This window comes from Labeo rohita, chromosome 10 (assembly GCF_022985175.1).
Source record: "Labeo rohita strain BAU-BD-2019 chromosome 10, IGBB_LRoh.1.0, whole genome shotgun sequence".
NCBI classification, from domain to species: Eukaryota; Metazoa; Chordata; class Actinopteri; order Cypriniformes; family Cyprinidae; genus Labeo; species Labeo rohita.
In genome coordinates, this window is record NC_066878.1 from 10631375 (window position 1) to 10639512 (window position 8138).

Consider the following 8138-nt stretch of genomic DNA (forward strand, 5'->3'; position numbering starts at 1 on the left):
AATGATTCAGAGTCTGTGACACCAATTTCCCAGTTTTTTTTCCCCCTGAATCTGCCTGTTCAGTCAGCCTATCTATAAATAAGTGGCAGGTTATTAGTGTCACTCATGGATTTCCTACACACTCCTGTTTACCTCAAAAGGACGACAGCTCTAAACTCATGGAACGTGAGGGTCAAGATCTGAATTTGGTTCTAACACTTTGGCTCCGTTCCAAAATATAGTGAACTACCTTGCTTTCTACTGCCTACAGGAAGCTAAGCATATAAGACTTATTTTGAACACACTACATAAGCAATTCACATGAAGCGCACAGGAGTTTCCAATTATTTCAGTAGAGTTTGACGACTATAGTGACACAAATCTCTCACTTTGTTCACCATCTTTTTTCACTGAGCTTGTCACAGTGAATTATGGGATTGCTTACTTAGGCTCTACATTAATCCGGATACATTTGAAAATGTTGATTTCATTTAAAAACACTCTCCATCCACACTAGTGTTTTTCAAAATCTTCTCATCCACACTGAAACACCAGAAAACGTTAAATTCGCCTTACTGCGCATGTGTAAACCTTATAAAAGCTCACTAAGATGATACAGACGAAACAGAATTTCACTCAGTTTTCACTCAGTTCTCCACTGGCATCCATGTCACGCTCACTCACTATTATATGTTTGATCTAAAACGCAACTGCCCTAATGTTTTGCCACCGGACAACAATTAATCATTCGCAAACAGCTTGATTGACAGGCGATCTGACCAATCATAATGCAGAATCTGCCAGTCTGTCCGACAAATACATCAGACAGGAGAGTAGATTAACTTAGGTGGATTTAAACTTGAAAAATTATATATATTGACGCCTTTCCGTGGTTGAAATAAAATACGTTCTGATATTAATTCATGTTTTTTTCATGCTTTAAATAAAGAAGAAAAGATTGGTTAACGTGTTGATTGATCGCCTTTTTACGCAAAGGCGGACCCCCCTGCACAGCTCTCCTGTTCACTTTCTCTCTTAAGAGAAAGAAACAGTGGAGCAGCGGGTCTTTCTCTGCGGGATCTAGTGGTGTCACATTGGCCCCGCTTTCCCCCCGCCCTCCTGTCTCGCTGGTGTGTTTCACACAGGACGACCAGCGCCCCTCCTCTGCTGCGAGCGGACTGGTCTCATTCGGCACTTCGGAGGATGACGTTATCATAGAGGACATTACTGTTAACGACTCCATGTCCATGTCCCTTCCTTCTTCCCAACCCGTGAGGCTGGCCCACGACTGGCCCAGTGCTCGCCTGTACGCTTTTCCCCGAGAGCCCTGATCCCTCAGGTCATCGGGAGGATCAAGGAGACCGAATGCTCACTCCTTCTAGTGGCTCCCCTCTGGAGGAACCAGACTTGGTTTCCAGAGCTGATACAGCTCTCAGCAGTAGAGCCATGGCCCATTCCGCTAAGGAGGGATCTCCTTTCTCAGGCCAAGGGCATGATATGGCATCCCTGACCAGAGTTGTGGATTGTGGAGCCTTCATGTCTGGTGCCTCGACGGGAACTTGACCAGCTTTCGGAAAGAGTGAGCAATACCATTTTAGAGGCCAGGGTGCCTTCTACGAGACGCCTCTATGGCCAAAAATGGCAGGTCTTTTCCAGTTGGTGTTTGGCGAGAAGATTGGACCCGTGCTCATGTGATGTGTCCCACGTGCTAACCTTTCTTCAAGAGCTGTTGGATAAGGGGCGAGTCCCTTCCACGCTTAAAGTGTATGTGGCAGCCATCGCAGCAAATCATTCCCTCAAGGCTGGCCGTTCATTGGGTAGAAACCATTTTATTGTTAAATTCCTGAAGGGCGCACAGAGACTTAACCCTCCTCGCCCTCAGATGATACCCTCATGGGACTTGTCAACGGTCCTGAGAGCCCTGAAGGGCTCCCCCTTTGAGCCGCTCACTTCGGCCGACCTTCGGCCTCTTTCACTTAAAATGGCCCTTACAGGCACTGTCAGTCAGTGCCTCATGTCTGGAGTTTGGGACAACCGACTGAAAAGTTGTCTTGAAACCGAAACATGGTTACCCTTTTGGTGCTCCGCGTTGCAGAAGGTGAGCAGGAGCCTAATCTGCTTTGTCCTGTCAGGGCATTGAGAATATATTTGGAGTGCTCTAAACTGTTTCGACAGTCAGAGCAGCTCTTTGTTTGCTTTGGAGGCCGGCAAAAAGGGTTGCTGGTCTCAAAACAAAGACTTTTCCATTGGATAGTTGATGTTATAGTCTTGGGTTATGCTGCAGTAGGGTTACAATGCCCGATAGGAGTAAGAGCCCACTCCACAAGAGGAATGGCCTCCTCCTGGGTGTTGTCTAGCGGGATTTCTATTGACAAGATTTGTGCGGCCACCGGCTGGTAGTCGCCGTCTACCTTTGCCAGATTTCAAGTGCAGGTTCTCTCCATTTAACTATCCACTCTTTCCTCTTGGGTGAATAGGGTTATGTTTATTCCCTGCCAGATGGCTGGGTCATGTATGCTCTTGTCTTCTGGAAGGCCCTTTTTAGTGCTTCAGTACTGGACTCGCAGAGTAGATGGTTCTTCATCTGCTTCAGTGCATGGCGTGATTGGATACGTTCCCCAATGCGGTCTAAGCAACAAGAGAGACCATTCGAAAGGGAATGCTCCAGTTACTGATGTAAACCTTGGCTCTCTGAGATAAAGGTACGAGCGTTGCGTAGACCACATTGGGGAAAACACCTGTTTTACTCTGTACTGAAGCCTGATTTGTTCACGTTTGTGTAGCTGCACAAACCAATGGCGCTTTAGCCCGCCAGAAAGGGCAGAGGTGACCCCTATATAAGTTGGCTCGCAGTGCCATTTATCAGATCGTTCGACAGTCATCGATTCGTGTGCAGCTACAGCTATATACACTTTGGAGGGCATTTTCAAAAAGCTCAGTTTTCTTTTCACAAAAATGGCATCTCAATGTGGACGGAATGCCAAAACGGAGAGAAAAAAATGCGTTTTCAAATGAAAGAAATACTCTTAATAGTTAAAGACATCCAACTAGTACATTTACATAGAGAAGCAACATACCGAAATGCAAAAAATGCAAGTTTCAGGTTAATGGGATAAAAAAAGTCAAAAGGTCTGGAGAACATTTTTAAAAGTTTAACTTTTAATTTGATCACAGCATTTTTATAGCACTGTGTCACCGAAGACTTGAATGCATGAGTGCCGTCAAACACGTTTGCATAGAAAAGCAGCATAATGATATGCAGGGAAGTTTGAAACTGTAAAAAAGGTCTAAAGGTCTGTTTGTTGTCTTTTCAGATTAACTTGTTTTTAGAATGCTGTTATGTGCAAGATGGTACAAAAGAGGCAAGACCCCAGCACAATGGTCAAACGTGTCCATCTGGTGCATGTTTACATAGAAAAGCACAAAAACAATTGAAACATTGAAATCGAAAGCAGTGTAATGTGTGAAAGCTCCTGCATGCATTAAAACAGCCTTTGCATCGGGAGATATAAAATTCTCTTTGTAAAAACATCTCTTTATTAGTGTAAACGGGATCAGAGCACATGTTTTCTATTGTTGTGTATAAGTCCTCTGCAGATAGCAGTGCTCTCATTAAACTGATCTCCTGCAGTGATGGAGATCCATGTGCCAGTGTGATTCGGGCTTGAGAACACTGAGTCTAATCATTCCTATTATCCAATGCATTTCCTCAGTCTCTAGGGGTTGAGCTTATAAACAATTGATGATTATACTGAAAAAAACATACATAGTGCAGCCAACCCTTGGTGGTAATGCGATAAAATGCTTAATTAATACATTACAATGTGAAAAAGACTCCAACAGATGCTTGTGGTGAGTTGAAAGGCACGGCACTGTTGCAAAACACAGCAGAAACAGTTGCTTCATATGTTACGCCTGCAATTTTTATATGTAAGTGCTGCCTTGTTTTTTCTATTTTAACTACTTGTGAAGACTTAAGTGTCAAGCACAGTTCAGAAACATCTCCTCTACTCTTACAGTTTCCCACATTTCTTTGAATATACCACTTGCCAAGCTGTCTCAATTCAAGTCTTTATGCTACTTTGTAGTGGGAATGAAGAAAAATACCCTGAGGATATTTTCAACAGACCCGAGTGTCCATGGGTGAGAAGGCTTAGATCAATGTGGAGCAATTACACTTGGATTTGTTGAGTATTACTGAACTCAGTAGGGTTAGAGGGACAGAGAGAAATAACATTCTTTTACCATGTCAGACTGCCATGCCTGTTAGTGATATTTTATACAGTTTAAGTAACAGCTAAAAAATTGAACAATTATGATTTGACCCACAGATGTCGCAAATGGCAGCTGCACGACTGGTGCAGGACCTCTGGACGTTGAGAAAGTGGAGGCTGGAAAATCAAAACAGCTTGATAAATGAGACTGTTTATTTTTTGGGAATTATAAGAAATACAGTAAATGGATTTTCACACTTGTACTGTGGTGGTGTCCACACACTTCTATGCAAACACCATTCATCTACTATCATATAATAAATTGCTTGCAGAAAACATGGGTATTTTTTGAATAACTGCCAGTGTAGAAACATGCTATTTATCTTCACAACTGTGCACTCTTGAAAAAAAATAAAGGTGCTTTAAAAGGTTCTTCACAGCAATGACATAGAAGAACCATTTTTGGTTCCACAAAGAACCATCTCTTTCTTACCTTCTTATAATCTGAAGAACCTTCTTTCTTCAGAAAGGTTTTTAGTGGTGAAACAGAAAGGTTCTTCAGATGTTAAAGGTTCTTTGTGGAACCATTTAGACAAAAAGGCTCTTCTATGGTATTGTGAAGCATCTTTATTTTTAAGAGTGTGTAATGCTGGTATCTACCAGCATGGTGGTTTGACTCTCTGTTTCTTGCATTGCCAGAAATCATCAATTCTGTTGACATCCCCAAAGTCCCTTTCAAGGAAAGTCACTTCACTTGGCAGCCATATTTGCAATAACTCCGGGAAGCTATTTTAGACATGCAAGACCAATTATCTACTTGTATGGGGAAATAACAAATTTTCAACTGCTAGCCAAACTCACATTCCAGTTGTTTACAAAATCTCACGTGAACTGCGTATATTTTAGGTTGGTCCATCCAATGCAATGTGCAGAATCTCTTGATTCTGACGGTTTCTGTGGAAACTGGAGCTTCTGACTTCTGACTAGAAGGCAGGACATGTTCCACCATGTTGCACATTGCACTTTCTCCCATTCATAGTAATAGGAGTGAACCGTCTTGGTATATATACAGCGTTTGATGTCCCCTAAGTCGATAAGTTGGTGGCCTTCAGCTTGATATTATGAGAAAACGTTACTATTTCTTATGAATTAACACAATTTGATTTGTACGGAAACATACTATTTTAAGATAAAAAAGTAAGCATAAAGGTCCACTCATAGACCCACAAATGAACCTAACCATCTGTGGGGTGTAAGCAGATTTGCTAGCAATTCACTAATGTAAAATAGTCACAAATTGCCATGAGACTATACCAGCATCTTATACTGCAATTTCAATTTCAGTGTTCGATTTAAGTGAATAACATTATTTGAAAAAATCTATTTTACATAGTGTTTTAAAAAATCATCACATAATACAGTACTTTAGTGCTATTTACTGGCTTCCCAGTGTGTTTATTGTTTAATAGAATAGAGGGAATTCTTATTCTGTGATGACAAACATAGCGTGTCGTTGGGACCCAGCAGTGTTCGATGTTGGTTGCTAGAGCAGCTCTTGAGAACCAATAAAGCGCTGCAGTGATGACAGATTTAAATAGGCCAACCTGGAAGTTAGCATAACCCTGGTTCCCATGATATTGCATGAAATCATGATAGTTTTCACAAAAGAACACAGTTTTTAAGAATTTTGAAGACTAAATACAATCGCTAACAGCTTTCGGTCTTTATTAAACAAAAGAAACATTTTTCCCTAATTGTTTAAGTTAAAATAGTTTTCAAAAGAGTCATTATAAACATCTTTAAAAGAGGACTAGTGAGTAGATTTGTTTACCTGTTTTGGAAGATGACATTTAAGGTCCTAGACAACCTCTGTAGTCCCATTTAACCACTTGTTAGCAGCCACCTATTTTAAGACAAGTATATGCTTTAAAAATGAGTATAAAGTTTATGCCGTAGAATAAAATGTGAAAATTTCTGCAGCCTGAGTTAACCGCAGATGTTCCATCAGGCATTTAGCCAAAAAAAAAAAAAAAAAAAAAAAGAACATTTGACTTCCGGACAGAGGAACCAGAGGTGCTAAAATGCCAGCTTATTTGCAGGTTTTGGACTGCAAAAATAAGTCATTGTTGTAATAGTGTATTATGTATTTTTCATCTGCTCCTCAGCTGATTTCTTCAGTTAATTGTAATGGGGAGCATGACAACGAGTCGGGATCCAAGTGCAGGCTTTATTTCATAGAGCAGTCAAAATAGGCAGGGCCAAACAACTGCAAACAACATCCAGGGTGAGACAAAAGAGTAATCTGAAAACTTAAAATGATCAGGGCAGGCAGCAAATGAGGAAAATCCAAAGATCACAACACAAGCAAGGCAAGACAAGGAAACCAGGAAAAACTTACAATTAAGCAAATGCAAACAATACTTAGCAAAGTCTGTGTGAATGAGTGCAGCTTAAATAGTCACTGATGGGAAACAGGTGAGTCTGTAAACACTTTCTAGGCTGGCGTTTCTGAGAAATGGAATCCGGGGTGGAAAGGTGATGAAGACCTCTGGTGGTGAGGGGGAGGAACAGCAGGGACTGGATTTATGACATTAGTAGTAAAATTATGCCTTAAGTTGTCTTCACAAGTCAATAAAATACAAAATGACTTCACAAGTAAAAGAGCACAAAAATAAAAATAGTACGGCCTCTGGATTTTTTTAGTGTAAATATCATATTAAAATGCTATTATTTATTACCCAACTGAACTATTTGCATAGAGCAATCAGTGCATCTGTGAGTGTGAGATTCGTTAAAACATTAATTGATTTGTATGACTAAACATTACATACATAACATTATTATACACCTCTTTCTTAAATATTATAAATGAATAAGCTACACTTTTTTCCTGTGATACTTCCCAGTAGTATGCAACATTTTTGCTTTCAACCACCAAATAATGATGCTGAGAGAACATGCACCTGCGCCTACTGTTGCTATCCACCTTATTTTTCAATGCGGAAGTAAGCTGTTTTCTGGTAATGTGTTTGACGTCCGGTTCATAATCCGCCATAGGAAAATAACGAGAAGAATATCGAAGTGCAGTAAACGGTAAAACAGTTTGCACTACAAACCAACGTGTTCATAATTAGAAGATAATACATTAAAATAATATGGTAAGACACACCAGTTTGCAATATCAGGCAGCAAAACAAGCTTTTTGTGCAGCTAAAAATAGCTGGAAGTGGATGAAACCGGAAGCCAGACACAAAAAATGTCCAAATGGCTGCACCCACTCTTATGGGAAAAATAAGGTGGATAGTTACAAAAGTAACTTTAACCCCCATATAATTTACTACAGATAAAAACATGAGCTGTGATTTCAGGTTTGTTCAGTTTTCTAAATGGTAATCATTGTTGTAACGTTTTCATTTTAAAGCGTGTTGTTGTAGACTACATTTTAGCAGTAATTTATTAATTACTGTACATAGAAAGCAGTTTTAGAGTATGTGCTATTTTGACATGGTATTTTTTCCCACTTACCCTATTAATTAATGCTTTACCCGTTCATGCAGTAGTATACAGTGATTTATTTTAGGGGTATTTTTTTGTTTGTTGTTGTCCTTTGTGGGTTTGAAAAAAAAAAATCGCACTTTGACATCATGTAGACTTTTACGCACATCCATTGGCTACGTTCACACTGTCAGTTTTTGGGATTGACAACCTCATTTACATACAGGTGTGAGTATCGAAATGTCCTGTTCACACAGCAGCCTACATATAAAACTGGATATAAAACTTTCAGATGACACGCAGCTCATTTCTCCGTTACTGTAAGTTACCGAAACCACAAATGAAAGCATGCAACACACGGTAGATGCGAGTTTGTGCGGTAGAGCGGCTATCTCGCACTTAATGATGGACAACTAGTTGTCCGGTCCTGTTCCGTTCACACAGGGCGTG